The sequence below is a fragment of the Hemitrygon akajei genome, chromosome 28 (genome assembly GCF_048418815.1).
Source record: "Hemitrygon akajei chromosome 28, sHemAka1.3, whole genome shotgun sequence".
NCBI lineage: Eukaryota > Metazoa > Chordata > Chondrichthyes > Myliobatiformes > Dasyatidae > Hemitrygon > Hemitrygon akajei.
Genome location: NC_133151.1, coordinates 33,327,102 through 33,346,019, shown reverse-complemented (window position 1 = coordinate 33,346,019; position 18,918 = coordinate 33,327,102). Strand labels below are relative to the sequence as shown.

General features: G+C 46.6%; 1 protein-coding gene and 2 non-coding genes across 3 annotated transcripts in view; 1 reads left to right on the top strand and 2 right to left on the bottom strand.

The window, feature by feature from the left end:
- Nucleotides 1-18,918, bottom strand: part of LOC140717809 (uncharacterized) — an 845,297-nt gene that overhangs the window by 425,336 nt on the left and 401,043 nt on the right. The window lies entirely within an intron of this gene.
- On the top strand, nucleotides 10,063-10,136 carry trnan-guu (transfer RNA asparagine (anticodon GUU)). The gene has a single exon. It is a non-coding gene; the product is annotated as a tRNA-Asn (tRNA).
- trnag-ucc (transfer RNA glycine (anticodon UCC)) lies at nucleotides 12,039-12,110 on the bottom strand. Its single transcript has one exon. It is a non-coding gene; the product is annotated as a tRNA-Gly (tRNA).

Sequence of the window (18,918 nt, the reverse complement as noted above, 5' to 3'; positions counted from 1 at the left end):
GTAATGGACTGGAAATCCATCCGGTTGTCTCCGTGCTGGTTCTAATCCTGTCCACTGCAATGAATGGCGGAGCGGGATCGAACCGCCCACTCCAACTTCTGTTTTCTAATTTTCAACGTCCAGGCTCTGTGATTTGCTACTCAGTTTTGTTACTAAGGATGAGGTCATCGAGTACCTGGTGACACAGGGCAAGATTGGGCAAAGTAAGTATGGTTTCCTTAAGGGAAAGGATTGTGAGCAGTCTTGGGCTCAGCGTCTTAGAAAAGATGTGCTGTCATTGGAGAGGATGGAGAGGATGTGCACAAGGATGACTCCGGAAATGAAAGGGTTGTTTGAGGAAATGAGGAACTTTTGATAGCTCTGGGTCTGTACTCACTGGAATTTAGAAGTATGAGGGGGAATCTCGTTGAAACCTTTCGAATGTCGAAATGCCTAGACAGAGTAGATGTGGGTAAAGATATGGGAGTCAATGATCAGTGGTCACAGTCGGAGAATAGAGTGGCGTCCATTTAAATCAGAGATGCGGAAAAATGTATGTACCCAGAGGGAGGTGAAATTGTGGAATGTATTACCACAGGCATCTGTGGAGGGCAGGTCGTTAGGGGTATTTCATGCAGAGCTTGATATGTTCTTGGTTGGACACGGTTCCCAGAGAGTTGTGGGGGTCTGGAATGTACTGCCTCGGAAGGCAGTGGAGGCCACTTCTCTGGATGCTTTCAAGAAGGTGCTAAATAGTTCTCTTATGGATAGGGGAATCAAGGGATATGGGGACATGGCAGGAACCGGGTATTGATAGTAGATGATCAGCCATGATCTCAGAATGGCGGTGCAGGCTCGAAGGGCCGAATGGTCTACTTCTGCACCTATTGTCTATTGTCTATTGTAATGGGGTAAGGCTACGGTCTGGGGCTGAGGAGGGGAAAATGGATCAGCCATGATCAAATGGCGGTGCAGACTCCATGGACCACATAGCTTAATTCTGTTCCAATCCCTTATGTGCTTGTCGGATCAGATGGAAGAATCCATCATAAATTTGACATTGGGGATGTAGCTAGTGGGAGAGAGCATGTTTCGCATGTATGAAGTCCCGGGTTCAATCCCCGGCATCTCCACTGAATTTTGATAAATGGGCCGAAAGCAGGGGAAGAAATTACTCTACGTTCATTCTTCATCTCCGTCATTGAAGTACAGGATAAGACTATAACATACGAAAGAGTTAAGAACAGGCCCTTGCACGGGCCCTCGCAGAATCAGTGGGGAAATTCAAAAAAACACTGCACAACATTCATGCCATTTAAATTCTCATGCACCTCCCTTGTCCATATCGTTTTAGTCCTCAGTACTGATATTGCGAACGTCAGTGCTTGCCAGTATTTAGGGAATAGAAATAGAGCCAGACTTTCCAGTGTGGGCAAAGTGGAATATTTGGAAAACATTTCCGTGCATCAGTTAAATCCCGTTGATGAATATTCCTCACCCCAATACGCAATCAGGCCGGAATGGGAACTTTACACAAGGAGCAGCTGAATCGGAAGCGATTCGGAGGTCTGTCCCGTAGCACAGGAAGAAGTGTTTGTGTGAAAAGCGCCACTGTCACAGTCAACGAACAAACATCGAGGTGACCCTTTGAGCTATCCTGTGCTCCGATATCCCCAAAGTCAGATCGCTCTTTCGCATTGGTTTCTCGTCAATATAGTGGTTAGTATCATCGTCTGTCACTGGGAAGGCAGAGGTTAATTTCCTCGACAGGTAAATGGTTTTGCTGTTTCCATAGTAAAAATAATTGCCAATCGAATTTTCAAAGTAAATTGAAAAGGGTTAAAGAGGTTAAATCCGAGTTTGGGATTGAAGATATCGGTTCTTTGGGGATGTGGAACAGTCGGTCTGCAGTGATTCCGGGAAGGGAGGTTCACCCGATAGGAAGGCACTTTGTGTTCAGCTTCGTGAAATCTCCCTTCAGCGACTGTGTATTTCAAAGAGTCATTCGGCGCAACACCCCGTGACAGAGAACAATGTTTCCGGAAATATTTGCCTCATCCGCTTTTAAGTGTTAAACAAAGGCTGTTGCTGCGCTCGGTTTAAGGTTTTCGTATAAAGAGTCAGAAAGGAGAGGGCGAGTGGAATCGGTGCCTTCACACAGCTCAGGCCACCCTGCAGAGACTCCGTGAGACTCCTTCCGTCTAACTGCTGGCTCAGAGCTGTGAAAGGTCACCGACCTGAAACGTGAACTCTGTTTCTCCCTCCATGGACGCTGCCTAACCTGCCGAGTATTTCCGGCAATTTCAACTTTTCGTTCAGGAACAGACCTGTTTCTCTGACTCCGGGATCGCTGCTGTCCTCATCCGTCCCAGGACACAGTGATTACAAACCATGTAAAATATCCTTCTTTGAGCAGTGTGTATTCTTGGCCGATTTTTTTTTTTTGGCGATGCACTGGGAATCTATTGGTATTTTCCCGTCTAATTCTGACAAGCATGTGGTTCCAACGTTTTCTGTTTTATATTGTCTTCTCCTATCATTTCATATTTCCCCTCCCCGCTGCTTTAAAATCTCTTAGTATCCTTACTTTCAGTTAGTCCTGTCGAAGGGTCTCCGCCCGAAACGTCGACAGTGCTTCCCCCTACAGATGCGGCCTCACCTGCTGCGTTCCACCAGAAATTTTTGAGCGTTGCTTGAATTTCCAGCATCTGCAGATTTCCTCGTGTGTGGGGAATCGGGAACTGCTGCCGGTCAAACTAGCTCTGTAAAAACGGAGGCACTGGCTGGAGGGGGCAGAACCCCCGTTTTTGGTGTGGACTGATCATAAGAACCTGGGTATATTCAGACCGCCAAACGGTTGAAGTCCCGCCAGGCCCATTGGGCATTATTTTTGGACCGTCCAAGTTTACCCTCACGTATCGTCCAGGATCCAAAAACGGGAAGCCGGACGCGCTATCTCGCCAGCATGACTCCAAGGATGACACCTCCAGTCCCGAGACTATCCTCCAACCATCCTACGTGGTGGCCTCCCTCACTTGGGAGATCGAGGTCGAAGTAAAGGAAGCTCAGCGGGACGACCATGACCCTGGCAATGGACCCGGCGATAATCTGTACTTGTCCGTCTCCGTCAGGTCTCAGGTTCTCCAGTGGGGAGCACATCCGGGTTCACCTACCACCCCGGGAGTGATTAGACCCTGACTCTCCTGAGGAAGCAATTTTGGTGGCCGTCCATGGAGGGGTACACACGTTCTTATTTCTCGGCTTGTTCCATCTGTGCCCGAAGAAAGATCTGTCATCGACCACTTGCGGGCCTTCGTCGTCCTCTCCCGGTCCCTGGTGGTCCCGGGTCACACATCGCACTAGACTTCGTCACCGGTCTACCCCCTCCCGCGTAAATACCACTGTTCTTACCGTGCTAGACCGATTCTCCCGGGCAGTTCACTTTGTGGCCCTCCCTGAACTACTTTCCTCTCAAGAAACCTGAGATTTTCTCGTCCGCCACGTCTTCCGCCTCCACAGAATCCCCACGGACATCGTCTCCGATCGAGGTCCCCAGTTCGTCTCGCCGGTATGGAAGGTCTTCTTTCAAGCCGTAGGTGCATCGGTCAGCCTGTCATCCGGCTTCCACCCCCAGACGAACGGGCAGACGGTGCAGGTCAACCAAGACATGGAGGCGACCCTACGTTGTGTAAAGGCAAACGACCCGTCGATCTGGAGCGAGTACCACCTGTGGATTGAGTACGCGCACAGCTCTCTGGTGAGCTCTGCCATTGGGAGGTTTCCGTTCGAGTGCTCACTCGGGTACAAGCCCCCGCTGTTCCCCGCGCAAGAAGAAGAGATTGCGGTACCGTCGGTTCGGGACCATATTGATCGGCGCCTTAAAATTTGGGATAAAACACGCATGGCCCGACTCAGATCAACGAATCGAAATGAGAAGACAGACGACCGACACCGGACTCAGGCACCAGAGTACCAACCTGGGCAAAAGGTGTGGCTTTCCTCCAGGGACATCCCGCTCAAAAACGATCATAGGAAACTCGCCCCTCTCTTCCTGAGACCATTCAAGGTTGCAAGGTTTATCAATCCCACAGCGGTCCACCTAAAGCTGCCAATGCCCATGGGCATTCACCCAACTTTCCATATGTTTCCGTCAGCCCCTGTATCCCCCAGCTGAGAATCCCCCACCTCATCGTCAGCGTCTCATCGACAACCAACCGGCATACACCATCCGACGACTACTAGATTTTCGGGGCAGGGGTCTCCAAAACCTGGTGGACTGGGAAGGTTACGGTCCAGAAGAGCTTTATTGGGTTCCGAGATCCTTCATCCTGGTCCCTTCCCTATTCCAGGACTTTCATCTTGACCGTCCAGACAAGGCTGGAGGATCGCCGAGAGTCTCCCGTTGAGGTGGGGGGCGGGTATTCTCATTGTCCCTTCTGGCAACTGGATAACTTCATCAGGAATTGGGCCTCAATCACCTGGTATAGTTCCCAATCATTCATTGGCTCCAATAATTACAGGCATCTGCTTTTCATCAGCCAATGCAGCATAAGAATCATGTGACCGCAACAAAAAGCTGCCAGTTCGTTGGTCGACTCGTTCCATGGTTCTTAGCACTAACAGTTCTGAGTCTAGCATTGTTCCTGAATTCTCTACTAAAATCAAGTCTCCGGGTAAAGACTCCCTTGGCACCAATTCCACACTCGCTATGACTGTAATCCCTCCCGACTCGGCCTCGATGCCCGTGTTCAGGAATTATAACAAAACCAGAGAAACAACTCATATCACGAGTCTATCTATCTCTAGGAGGGAAAGGAACATTTTTTTACTCAGAAAAGTTATTTAAAATACATTTTCTGTGGCTTGTTTTGGTATGTGCTAGTAGCTTTTATTCAATTAATCAATTCGAATATTATTTTTACAATATAAGAACATTTTTCAGAATATCTAAATCAACGATATGGGAAGATGCTACGATGAAGCAGATTTACGGGTTTGGCAAGTGAGATAGAAGACACGGATCAACACACACAAATTGCTGGAGGAACTCAGCAGGCTAGACAGCATCTACGGAAAAGAGAACAGTCCAGGTTTCGGGTCGAGACACTTCAGCAGATGAATAGCAGAATTACCAGGAAGAGGGAGGAAAAGGAGAAGCAAGGTGATACTTGAAGCCTGGAGCGGCTGGGGTGAAGTAGCCGGATGATTCATTTCTCGTTGACTTCATTGTGCAAGTTAAATAACGATGCAACTTGAAATCCTCCTCACTTGGTTGAGGGGATTCTGACTGCATGGTGCAACGTTAATTCAGGGATCCTTGTGTCATTCAGTTTCTGCAAGAATGTGATAAATGATCGGTTATTTGAAATATTTAATTTAATTTAGCGTGGAAGCGTATTTCTGCAATGTTCTGTTCTGTTTCTATTCAGAACTAACTTGCAATCTTCTGTTTGGTGAAATATTTTACTTCGTCTGTCTCTATGTAAGCATTTGAAACTACTAATCTGATATTCTGCTTTGAAAACGCCTGTTGTTGTTCTTGGCTGAAACTCCTTAAAGGCCAGTGTTGTGTGGCCGTCAGACACTCACGTCTTCTTTCCTCACTGTAGCATACTCTCGCCAATATCTGAATAAATCAAGAAGAGGTCAGTTAGATTTTCATGTACGAACGGGATCAAAGAGTGGTGCCTTGAGCTCGGGGGCAGGGGGCTGATATTAGATGATCAACCAGGGTCTAAATGAATGAATGAATATGTCCCATCTTATCCCATCCCTGATATATTTAGAATTTTTTTGCCCCTCCTTTCTTTCTCTCTCTTTCTGCCCATCACTCTGCCTGTTCTCCATCTCTCTCTGGTGCTCCCCTCCCCCTCTCTTTCTCCCTGGGCCTCCCGTCGAATGATCCTTTCCCTTCTCCAGCTCTGTATCCCTTTTACCAATCACCTTTCCGGCACTCAGCTTCACCCCACGCTCTCCGGACTTCTCCTATCATTTGTCAATTACTCCTGACGAAGGGTCTCGGCCCGAAACGTCAACAGTGCTTCTCTTTATAAATGTTGCCTGGCCTGCTATGTTACACCAGCATTTTGTGTGTGTTGCTCGAAATGAATGTCGTTCTGGCTGGATAGACCGAATAGCCGAGACCGACTTCTACGTTCTATCATTCAACATTCGACCTTTGATCAGAGAAGATTTCACATTCATTTGACGACGGGGATGCAGCTCAGTGCCAGAACGCAGGCTTCGCACGTATGAAGTCTTAGGTTGAATTGTAGACATCTCCAAATTGATGGCTTAATTGTGAGAAATGGGCGTAAAATCCCAGATGAGAAAATTGCCTTTACTATCACAAACCGAACGTTTGATTTCCGTTTGAAGCGCGGTGGCTAAGCCGGTAATACAGCGGAGAGAAAAGGACGAGCCCTTGTTGTATCACGCACCGGTGGAGAAATTCAAAAATCCCCGCCTCTTTTAAGGGAGGGGCCAAAGTAACAGCGACACCAACTGGTCAGCCCGAGAAAAACTCAAATTTGAATAATTAATGCAGCAACAACTAAATCCCATTGGAGCAATTGTTTGAATGAAGAGTTTGCAATGCGAAAACAAATCATAATTTGTTCATCAAAGTCGCGAGTTGCGTTCACACGGAGACAAGTGGATTGTTGGTTCATCAAGGAATTCCGCCATTCACTCAAACATCGGGACAGGATTGGGAACATAATGGGACCTCGGGATTGAACGTGGTGATACCCCAGTGTGTGCGTAAACATCATTATCCATACATTAAAAACAACTTATATGGGATGAATTCTCCATCTGAACAATTACATTGTTATCTGGTGACCGCCCTCGTAAGCGGTCCATTCAGGTAGTCAAATGGATCATAAAGGAGGACGAGAATGAAACAAGCCCGGACGCCGGCCCTGCTACGCTGCGCATGTTCCATGTCGATCAGTGCCAGGGCGCCGGGCCAGTGTCCTGGAGCTCCGTCGTTGAGAGCCTAGTGGGAGCTCCCTCAGCACACGTAGATCAGTGACTCAGGAAGGAAACCCGGTTCCGCCTTCTCCAGGACAGGAGAGAAACGGCAGGCGCAATTGTCCGGAGTGCTGATGCCCACATGGGAATCTTGGGGATTGTGGTCGCGATGTGAAGGAATCTTGTACTGCTATAATTGAGTTCCTCTCCGCCCAAATGTACGCATGGAATTCAGGGTGAAAAGTCACTGAGCAAAAGATGAGCTCAGTTTCTCCCTTCACAGATGCTGACGTATGTGCTGAGTATATCGAGCAGTTTACACTTTTAGTTCAGGATCAACTCTGTTTCTCTGACTCCGTATCTCTGCTGCCCCAGTCGCATGTGGAGAACATGGTAATCGTGTCCGGGTGGTTAAGGTGATGGACAGGAAATCCATTGGGTTGTATCCGTGCAGGTTTTAATGCTGTCCACAGCAATGAATGGCGGAGCGGACTCGAAAGGCCGAATTGCCTACTGCAACTTTTATTTTCTATTTTTCAACGTTCATCCTTTGTGATTTGCTACTCTGATTTGCTACCAAGGGTGAGGTTAAGGAGTACTTGGTGACACAGGACAAGATTGGGCAACGTAAGTATGGTTTCCTTAAGGGATAGTAATGTGAACAGTCTCGGGTTCCTCATCTTAGAAAATATATGCTGGCATTGGAGAGGATGGAGAGGATGTTCACAACGATGACTCACGAAATTAAAGGGTTAACATATGAGGAACTTTTGATAGCTCTGGGACTGTACTTCCTGGAATTTAAACGGATGAGGAGAGATCTGACTGAAACCTTTCGAATGTTGAAAGGCCCAGACAGAGTAGACGTGGAAACGAGGTTTCCTACGGTGGAGGAGTCAAGGATAAGAGGTCACAGTCACAGGTCGAGAGCGTCCATTTAAAACAGAGATGCAGACGCAAGCAAATTCATGGAATGTATTACCACAGGCATCAGGGGACGGCAGGTCGTTGGGGTTTTTTAAGGCACAGCTTAATATGTTCTTTGTTGGACACGCCATCAAAGGATACGGGAGAGGCCTGAGTACTGGGGTTGAGGGGAGGGGGAATGGATCAGCCATGATCAAATGGCGGAGCTGACTGGATGGGGCACATAGCTTATTTCTGCTCCTATGCTCTTATCCGATCAGATGGAAGATTTCATCATAAGTTTGACATTGGGGATGTAGCTCAGTGGAAGAGCGCAAGTTTCGCATGTATGAAGTCCCTGGTTCAATCCTCGGCATTTCCACTGAAGGGGCCGAAAACAGATGAAGAAATTACTCTACGCTCAGCCTTCATTTCCGTCAACAAAATGCGGGATAAGCCCGTAACATATGGGGATTGTACAATTCATTGTACAACAATTCCAATAACTCTGAAAGGCGCAGCGGAACCGCGATGGGCTCATAACCCCGAGGTCGATGGATCGAAACCACATTCTGTTGTATTCATCATTTATCAGTGCGTTTTGAAACCGCGGCCCGTCACGTTATGCCGAGGTACAGGTAAGTCCACCGCGTTCACTTGAATAATGAAAGGAGAAGTGACAAAAGAGTTTTCATTACTTGTGTGCAACGGTCGAAATTAGCATTTCTGGTTTATCCACGGTTTTTCATTCCGGTGTGTCAGTATGGTTTCGTAGGCACACATTCATCCGCACAGGTTTTAATGAAGGCAGCGACAACTGTGGCGTACCCACTGAGACTCGAAGATGAATCCCTGACTACATCCCTGTCTACACATTCAAAGCTGCCCTGCAAGCGCCTCTGCACCTCCCTTGTCCATACCTTTCTGGTCCTCGCTACTGATACTGCGGGCTTCAGGGTCCGCCTATATTTGGGAAGAAAAGATAGAGACAGACTCCCCAGTGTGGGCAAAGTGGAAAATCTGGAAAATATTTCCCTGCATCAGTTAAATCCTGTTGATGAATGTCCTTCCCTCCAGCACAAAATCAAGCCGGAATGAGAACTTTACACAAGGAAAAGCTGAATCGAAAGCGATTCCGAAGCCTCTCCCGGTGCACATGAAGAATTTTTGGGTGAAAAGTGCCAGTGCCACAGTTAACTAACAGACATTGAGGTGACCCTTTGAAGCAGACTGTGATCGGACATCCCAAAGTCAGATCGCTCTTTCTCATTGGTGTCTTGTTCGTTTTGTGATTCGTATCCCCGACTGTCACCGGGAAGACGGCTGTTAATTTCCCCGGCAGGGAAATGCTTTTGATGTTTCTATATTAAATGTAATTGCAACTCGAATTTTCAAAGTAAAATGAAAAGGGTTAAAGAGGTTAAATCGGAGTTTGGCATTGAACTGATCGGTTCTTTGGGGACGTGGAACGGTCGATCGGCACTGATCTCGGGAAGGGAGAGTCTGCCGAGAGGAAAGGACTTTGTGTTCAGCTTCGTGAAATCTCCCCTCCACGACTCTGTATCTCAGAGCCATTCGGCGTATCACTCAGTGACAGAGAACAACGTTTCCGCAAACATTTGCTTCATCCGCCTCTGTCACGATTTAAATGTTAAACAAAGGCTGTCGTTGAACTCGATTTAAGGTTTCCAGTTGAAAGAGTCAGAAAGGAGAGAGCGAGTGGAATCGGTGCCTTCACCCAGGTCAGGCCACCCTGCAGAGACTCCGTGAGACTCCTTCCGTCTAACAGCTAGTTCGCAGCTGTGAAAGGCCATCGACCTGAAACGTGAGCTCTGATTCTCCCTCCACAGACGCTGCCTGACCTGCGGAGTATTTCCGACAGTTTCAGCTTTTCGTTCAGGAACAGTTTTGTTTCTCTGACCCCGGGGTCGGTGCTGTTCTCATCCGTCTCGTGACACAGTGATTACATCCCATGAAAATACCCTTCTTTGAGGAGTGTGTACTGGTGGCCTAATGTTTTATCAATGCACTGGGAATCCATCGGTATTTTCGCTTTTAATTCTGACAAGTATGTGCTTGCAGCGTTTTCAGTTTTATATTGTCCGTCACCCTTTGATGCAAACTATTCATGCAGATTGAGAATAGCCGGGTCACAGCATCGATTACCAGTCAGCATTTTCCAACGCCGGAATGGGCCAGCCTGTCTCTGTGGCGCAATCGGTGAGCGCGTTCGGCTGTTAACCGAAAGGTTGGTGGTTCGAGCCCACCCAGGGACGCTGTTGATCCGGCAACTTTTGCTGTGCGTTACATTGACCGCTGGGAAACGCTGCGCTGTCCGGAGACCGGTGTTCCCTGCTACTGCTCCATCACTTTCAGTGGGAATTAAAAATGTTTCTGTCACGTACCGAGGTACAGTGAAAAGTTTCTCTTTCGTACGGTTCATAGAGATCAAATCATTGTACAGTGTATTGAGAGAGAACAATGTGAAACAATAACAGAATGTAGATTAAAATTTAACAGCGACAGGGAAAGCACACTGCAGATAAATAATTAGGTGCAGCTTCATAAAGGGGTAGACTGCGAGGTCTAGTATCCATCTTACCCTACCCGGGAACCATATGGATACCAGACCCAGCCAGTTCTCCTCTCCCAGCATTTACCGCCATCTGGTGGAACTTGATCCCGCTCAATAATTTCTCTTTCGACTCCTCCCATATCCTACAAACAAAATGTTATGCCACTGACATTCGCCTGGGTCCCAGCTATGCCTATCTGTTTGTCAGCTGCGTGGAAGAGTCTTTCATGATAGTCTATCAATCTATCAGGGTTCGTCTTGTTCCCACCTACCTACCCCCAGCATTTGACTCCAGCACACAATTCTCTATAACTTCCGCCATCCCTAGAGGATCCCAGCACGAATCCCAACCTGTATTTTCTGCAGCGATTGCTGCCTATGTGAATCCCATGTGCGTTAGTCCCTGTCATTGATCTCTCTCCTGGCACTTATCCTTCCAAGTGAAACAAGTGCTACACTTGCCCCAACACATCTGCCATCATAACCATTAATGGTCCCAAGCAATCCTTCCAGGTAAGACGACACTTCACCTGTGAGTATTGTACGGTCATCAACTGCATCCAGTGCTCTCGGTGTGGTCTCCTGTATATCGGTGAGTCCTCACACAGGTTTGGAGACCACTTCAGCGAGCATCTTCGCTCCGTCCACCAGAAAAACATGCGACAGTGGCCACCTCTTTCAATTCCACTTCCCATTTCAATTCCGACATCACAGCCCATGGCCTCCTGTATTGTCGCGGTCAGGCTACACTCAGGTTGGAGGAGCAGTACACTATATTTCGTCGGGGCAGCCTCCAACCTGACAGCATGTATATCGATTTCTGGAACTTCTGGTAATGCCCCCTCCTGTCACCTCGTGTTTCTCCCTCCTCTCACAGTCTAACTCTAATTCGTCGTCGACTGGTTCTACCCACCCCCCAACAGGTTTTGCCTGGCCTGCTGACATCCTCCAACTTTTTCTGTGTTGCTTGGATTTCCATCATCTGCGATTTTCTCTTTGTACCTTTATCCATGTCGCCCCACTCTTACATATTCATGTGACGATCTAAAAACTTCTTACACCCTTCCGTCTCTGAACCTGGCAGCCCGTTCCAAGCACCCGCCCCACTCCATCTAAAAACGTGAGCCGCAATTCTTCTTTAAACTCTCTCCCACTCCGCCCTTAAATTCATCCCTGCTCGAATTTCAATTCCCTACCATGGGAAACCAATTCTGACTATCTGTCCAATCTATATCTTTTCCTCATTTTGTACCTCATAATTCAGTCAAGTTTCCTCTGAGGCTCTGATATTCCAATGGAGGCAAACAAGATCAAACACGTTAATAGATAGCATCCGAGAGACGCTTTCGAAAACCTGCCAATCCTTCCTGTGAAGTGTCCATTCTTGTAGAATCTGGAATAGAGCCAGAACAAGATTTAACGGGAAACTCTGGAAGGACGTTAATTCCATCTCTGATCCACGATACAGCGAATGATAATTAATGAATCTATCTTACACTCATAGTGTGAATTAGCGTCGGTCGATTACTCGGCCCTTAAGGTCCTGCGTGGAACATGTCTATGTAAGAGGTTTAGTTGCTATGTAGTCTAAAACAGTACAACATGCGATGGCCGGGAATCGAACCCGGGTCAACTGCTTGGAAGGCAGCTATGCTCACCACTATACCACCATCGCTCAATGGCGTTGCAAATGATTGGAGTAGTGAGGCGTCTCCCTTATTTACATGTGACTCGGTCAGTCCCCGAGCTGCTTTCCGTCGGGTCATTCCTCAGCTGCTGCAGGTACGATTCCGTTAAATTAGAATCGGCATCGCTAAGAGACCAGAGTTATACAACCCACGGCGAGCATACTCCAGGAATCAGACTGAGTTAGAACCGAGTCGAAGAGATTCTAATGGGGTCCTGCCTCGCGCATCACCAAATGGATAAACAAATCCTTATTATATTTGTCCTTTCAAACCAAAGGAGTCCACCCTTTGGCAAGACCTGGAACACAGTAAGTGACTGAATCGCTAAAGAATCCTGAGACCGCTCCAGTCACACAGTGAGAAGGGGATGAATAAAAATCGGCAGATCCACAATCACACACAATCAGCAAACACACATCGGGGTGACTCGGTGAGCTCTCCTGCACCTTGACGTCCATGTGACAGATTACATATCCTTGTATATTCCTCGTAAGTTTCGTGGTTAGTATCCTCGCCCGTCCAGTGAAAGACCGGAGTTCAGTTCCCCGACGGGGAGACCATTTCCTACTTCAAATATTAATTGGAAATACAAGGCAATTTTTGAGCCAAAATTTGAACTTCTCCCTGCGGTGACAGTCGAACGCATGCGCAGTGACGCTCCAACCTTCTATCTGCTTGACAGTGTACGGCTCAAGACATGAGCAGTCCCATTCCCTCACCCATCCCAGCAGCGGCTTTAAAGCAACAGGCAATGCGGAGTACCCGGGCCCGAATCGATAAATTGAGGTGGTGGAGCGGAGGACACCTTGGCCCCATAATCGGAACTTGGTTCTAGAAGGCGACCGGTCATGATAGTCGAGGGAAAGGGCTGGTGGTAGAGAATGATTTGGGGGATGATTGTAGAGGGAAGGGGCTGATGGTGGAAGGTAAATCTACACAGCGTGCTACAAATTGATATTTTCCAATCAGCTTACAGTTTTTCATTGGAATGCATGAAATCTCTTAGTAAATGGAGAGGAAATTTAAGACTCTGTTTTGGTGTTCCCATGGGTGTTATCTATGTACAAGAAACTTGTTGCAATCACATATATTGTTTAATATTCCTGGTTATGAGTTTGTGGAATAAGCACAGTGCAGTGGGGGAGGGGTGCTACCTTTGTGAAAAAAGGTTTATTGTAAAGAATTCTGCCTTCTCCGGAGAATAATGAAAGCATAGTTATAGAATTATTATATCGACATGGAAAATCAAACTTATGAGCTTTTATAATCCAGGCTGTAAGCTATCTGTGGAAGGTTTGGGAAGAATGCTATTAACTTGTTTTTTAATGGTGACTTTAACGCACATACTGGTCTTTGTGGCAGTAAGACTAACGGGACTGCATTAGATAAGTGTCTGGAATAATCTGAGTTAGTCTATTTAAATGACGGAACAGAGATAAGAGTGGATATCGCCAAAAGGTGAGGTTCTTACCAGAATTGAATTTTATCTGTGCTCTACTTGCTGGACAATAACTGGGAAGTAAGGACTGATGGTAGGGGGAGTGATCGTATGTACTGTAGGGAACAAAGTTCGGTGTCAGTATTTGAGTTGTGGTACTAAACGTTGTTTTAAGAGAGGAAACGGGGAAAAATTCTTTTGAGTGTGAGAAATCATTTGAGTAATTGTTTCTAGGCAGTACCATGGAAGAAGATTATCAGAGTGTAATTTCTGGATTGTGTGGACCTGCCCAGAGCTGGTACCAGCAGAGCTGGTAGGAAATATATTCCTTGTTGGACACAGGAATGTTCAGAATCCATCAGAGACTAGAAAGGAACATTTCGTGTTTTGAAACGTAGGTCAACGCAAGAAAACTTTCTGAAGGATTTCAGAGGAGAAGAACAATAGCAATGAGAGTTATTAAGAACGTGAAAAGGGCAGCTTGGAAGGGATGTTACTGAACAGTTGGGAAGGAACTAGCATAGCAGTGGTGTGGAGAATGCTGAAGAAGATCAATGGTGGCGAAGGTTATAACCAGATTGCAGTATTAGTAGAGAACGGAAATTTGGATGCAGTAGAAAAAGAAAGGGCAAATGTGAAATACATTTATAAAGATACACAGACAATAGAGTTTAGGGAATGAGTATATTAAGAAACAAGAGTGCATTTTGATGGATAGTGAGAATATCTGTGACAATATCTTTGTGGTGGCGTGTTGGGGAGGCAGCATTAAGAAGAGGGACGCCTCACGTCTTAATAAGCTGGTAAGGAAGGCGGGCTCTGTCTTGGGCAAAGTACAGGAGAGTATAACATCGGTAGCAGAGCGAAGGGCGCTGAGTAGGCTACGGTCAATTATGGAAAACCCTGAATATCCTCTACATAGCACCATCCAGAGACACAGAAGCAGTTTCAGCGACAGGTTGCTATCGATGCAATGCTCCTCAGACAGGATGAAGAGATCAATACTCCCCAATGCCATTCGGCTTTACAATTCAACCGCCAGGAGTAAGATATGTTAAAGTGCCGGGGTTCGGACTCAATGTATTTAAGTAAACTACTTAAGAACTTTTTAAAAGCTATTTATTAATGCTTTTTGAGAGGGTGATTTAAGAGGCATATCATATTTTTACTGAGTTAAGTATTGTATGTAAGTAGTTTTGCTACAATAAGTGTATGGGACATTGGAAAAAATGTTGAATTTCCCCATGGGGATGAATAAAGTATCTATCTATCTATCTATCTATCAAACAAGAGGCGTTTGAGGTTGCCATGGATGATGATTTTATGTTGGCTGAATTGAAATTTGCTGTCAATAGGACAAGTACAACAGCCCAGGGCAGGATATAGGAAGCTATCATATACTCTAGTATGTCCCTGAGGCAGCCTAAAAGTAGTTGCTTGAGTTTTATGAGAAGGTCTGGAAGCAAGGAATGTTTCCAGGAGACTGAAAATGTCTGTAGTGATGCCTATTGTAAAATACGGGAAAGATCCTACGCAGTCCAGTTGCTACAGACCTGTTGCTGTCAGTTCCTCATGATGAAAAATAATTGCGAAAATGATGGCAATTAGGCTGATTATTGTTTTGGAGAAGAGAGAATTACTTCTTCACTACCAATGTGGGTTGTGTAAAGGAGGATACATGATGCCACTGTACTACTGGGAGTGATATTTGTAAATCTTTTTACACTGAAAGTTTGAAATAGTTTATTATATGCTATGGAAGGAGAGGTTTATGAGTAAACTCATTAAGTTTGGTATTGGTGTGACGTTTTGCAAATGGGTATCTTTTTATTGTTTGGGCGGTCATGTAGAGTGAGAGTGGGTGAAAAGAGTGATATCAGAGCTTGCGGAGGGTAACGTGCCTCCCTCCCCGCAATAGTGTTATCAGTTCAATATTGTTTGATATGATGGTTAATGATATTGTTAACGGTCGCGAGGCCTGCGATCGGTTTGGCTTTATATGCTGATGATGGCGTTCTGTGGAAATAGGGTGAGAATAGTTCCCATGTGGGAAGGTCTTCGACAAACATCGTTAGCAGCAATGGAAGAATGGTGTTTGCATTGTTTCCAGATCAATGTGCGTGCTTTATTTTTACTCATTAACATAGGATCTCGGAATAAAATGACAAAGGTTTACTAGCATACACAGATGCTGCCTGTTTTGCTGAGTTCCTCCAGTGTGTTGTTTAGGGAATGGTCCGGATTCTGGAGCGCTGGCAGTGGAGGTTGTTACTGGAAAGGAAGAGGCGGAGTCGATTATCAACTTATACAGAATCAGATTTAATATAATTGGCAGATGTTGTGAAATTTGTTAACTTTACAGCAGCAGAACAATGAAATCCTTGATAAATTAATATCGAGAAAAACCTGAGTTTCGTTAAGAATTATCTATTAAACTTAACATATGTAGTGCAAAATAACATAAACTAACAGAAAAAATAGTTAGTTAATGCTCATGGGTTCAATGCCCGTTGGGAATTGAGAACTCGGATGACAGAGGGGAAGGAATTGTTCCTGATTCACGGTGTGCGTGCCTTCAGCCTTCTACACCTCCTTCCAGATGGTAACAGTGTGAAAAGCGTATGCCCTGGGTGGTGGGGATCCTTAATAATGCTCGGTGCCTTGCTGAGACACCGATCCTTGAAGATGTCGAATACTACCCATGATAGCACTAACTTTACAAGTTTCTACAAATTATTTTGATGTTGTGCAGTAGACCACACCCCCATGCTGGATGGAAATGCAGCCAATCAGAATGCTAACAAACGGTACATTTGTAGAATTTTTTAATGTTTTAATTGACAAACCAAATTTCCTCAAACTCCTATTGTAATACAGCTGCTACCTTGCCTTCTTTATAACTGGTTCAATATGTTGCATCCAGTTTCCGATCCTTAGAGATGTTGACACCCCGAACTTGCAATTGTCCACTCTATCCAGTTCTGATCCCTCGATGAGAGTTGGTTTGGGTTCTTTCATCTTATCTTTCCTGAAGTACACAATCAGCTCTTTGGTCTTGCTGACGTTGAGTGCAAGATTTTTGCTATGACAACACTCAATTAACTGGTATATCTCACTGCTTTACAACCTATTGTCACCATCTGAAGTTCTGCAAACAATGTTTTTATCATCAGGAATTTATTAATGCTGTTTGCGCTATGCCTTGCCACACGTTTCTATGTGTAGAGACAGTAGACTAGTGAGCTAAGCACACATCCCCGTGGAGCACCAGTGTTAATTGTCAGTGAGGTGCGCATGTTTTTCCAATCCGCAGAGATTGTGATATTGCTGCTAGGAAGTCAAGGATCCAGATGCATAGGCCAGGGTTGTCCTCAGGGGTACAATGAGAGCCCAGCCGTCAGTGCTGCTGCCATCAAGCATGACTTGGATGAATGCCAACTAGAAGGGAATTCCACATTGATACAGTATGTGACGACCTGCTGCTGACGTGCTCCATCCTGCCTGAGTGCGCGCAAGTCTCCCAAGCAGTACTCCAGTTCCTAGCAGAACGGGGTCGTCGAGTATCCAGGGCTAAATTGCAATTTTTCCACCCCCACGTGCAGTGCCTGGGGTTTCACACTGAAGGCGGGCACTCGGAAAAAAGGACCTGATAGAATAAGAGCCATTCTGCAGATGATAACCCTGAAGACCAAGAAGGAGGTTCTCTCCTTCCTGGGAATAGTGGGGTACTGCCGACAATGGATAAGCGAATATCGGACGTATGACGCTGTCGTGAGATCTGCTGCCGCCAAAGTGGAACCCCCGCTGGTAGAAATTACTCCAAAAAGAGAGGCCACATTCAAGTCTCTTAAAGCCGCTCCGGTAGCGGTCCCCGCACTTGGATTACCCAATTACAAACGTCCCTTCCAGTTGCACGTCTGTGAGAAGAATGAATTCGCTACGGCGGTCCTCTCTCATGGAGGAGGAAGAAGACCAGTGTCCTACTACTCTACCGCCTTGCCTGCTGTAGTCCTGGACATGCCGGCCTGCTTTCCTGCAGTAGCTGCCACCGACATCATGGTAGAAAAGTCCTTGGCCCTGGTTCTCGACCACCCGTGAGAGGTGAGAGTGCTCCATGCTGTAATGCTGTTCTTAATCTCCGCAGCCACACAGCACTTCACTGCCTCCCGCCACATAGGCTACGAGATGCTCCTCCTGTCACACCCAAGTTAAACTTACCAACGATCGTAGGCGGTCAACCTCGCCACCTTCGCGCCGGAGCCGATGGAAGACTACGACCACGACTGTCTGGTGAAGGTCCAACACACCACCTCCCCGAGGGTGCATTTGCATCCTGACCCCTTGCCAAATCCTGATCTGATCTTCTTTACTGACGGATCCCGGCAAAGATCTCGAGATGATCTGCTTCTGGCCGGCTATGCTGAAGTGGATCCACATCAGGTTGTGGAAGCCTTCGCCCTGCCCCAAGGCACTTCAGCACAAGCAGCCGAATTTTCACCTTGACACGGGCCTGCATATTGGCGAAAAGGAAATCAGACAACATATACACAGATTCACGCTGTGCCTTCGTTGCAGCGCAAGATTTCGGACAAATATGGGAAAACAGAGGTTTCACAACTTCGTCCGGAAAACCCATCAGACTCGCAACTAGAGCTAAATCTACAGGAAACGCACGCGTAAATGAGGTTGCCAAACGAGTGGCCGCTACTCAATAACCAAGCCTTTTGTGCCCTGAAGCAAACCCTTGGCCCTATAGTTGTACTGATGAACTACAACAAGCTCAACAACATGCCAGTCCGCAAGGGAGACGCAGCTGAGAGCGCGAGCAGTGCAACGACAAAGATGGGTTTCAGTTCCATCCACACGGGCGTGTAATGTGTCCTAGAAGCCTGTTTTTGCCCCTGTGCTGCCTAGTCCATGCGCAGGTGCACATAGGCAAAGGAGGAATGCAATATGCGATTGACCAACAATGGTATGCTCCTGCGATAACACCGACCATTCAAAAGATCGTGCGATCTTTTCCAGTCTGTCAACAGTACAACCCGGGAAAGGGGGGAGCCACGTATGATCACCTCCCAATGCCTAAATTGCCCTTTGAAAATCTGCAAATCGATTTTGCGCAGATGTCCCCAGTTTCGGGATGCTAGTATATGCTGCTAATAGTGGACATGTTCACCGGATGGATGGAACCATACCCCACTCGAAGGGATGATGCTAGGACAGTAGAGAAAATATTACGGAAGGAAATGATACCCAGATATGGAATACACATAGGGATAAATAGTGTTAGGGGTACGCATTTTACAGGAAAGATGGTAATAGACGGTGCAAGCCATGTGGTTCCAATGGAAATTGCA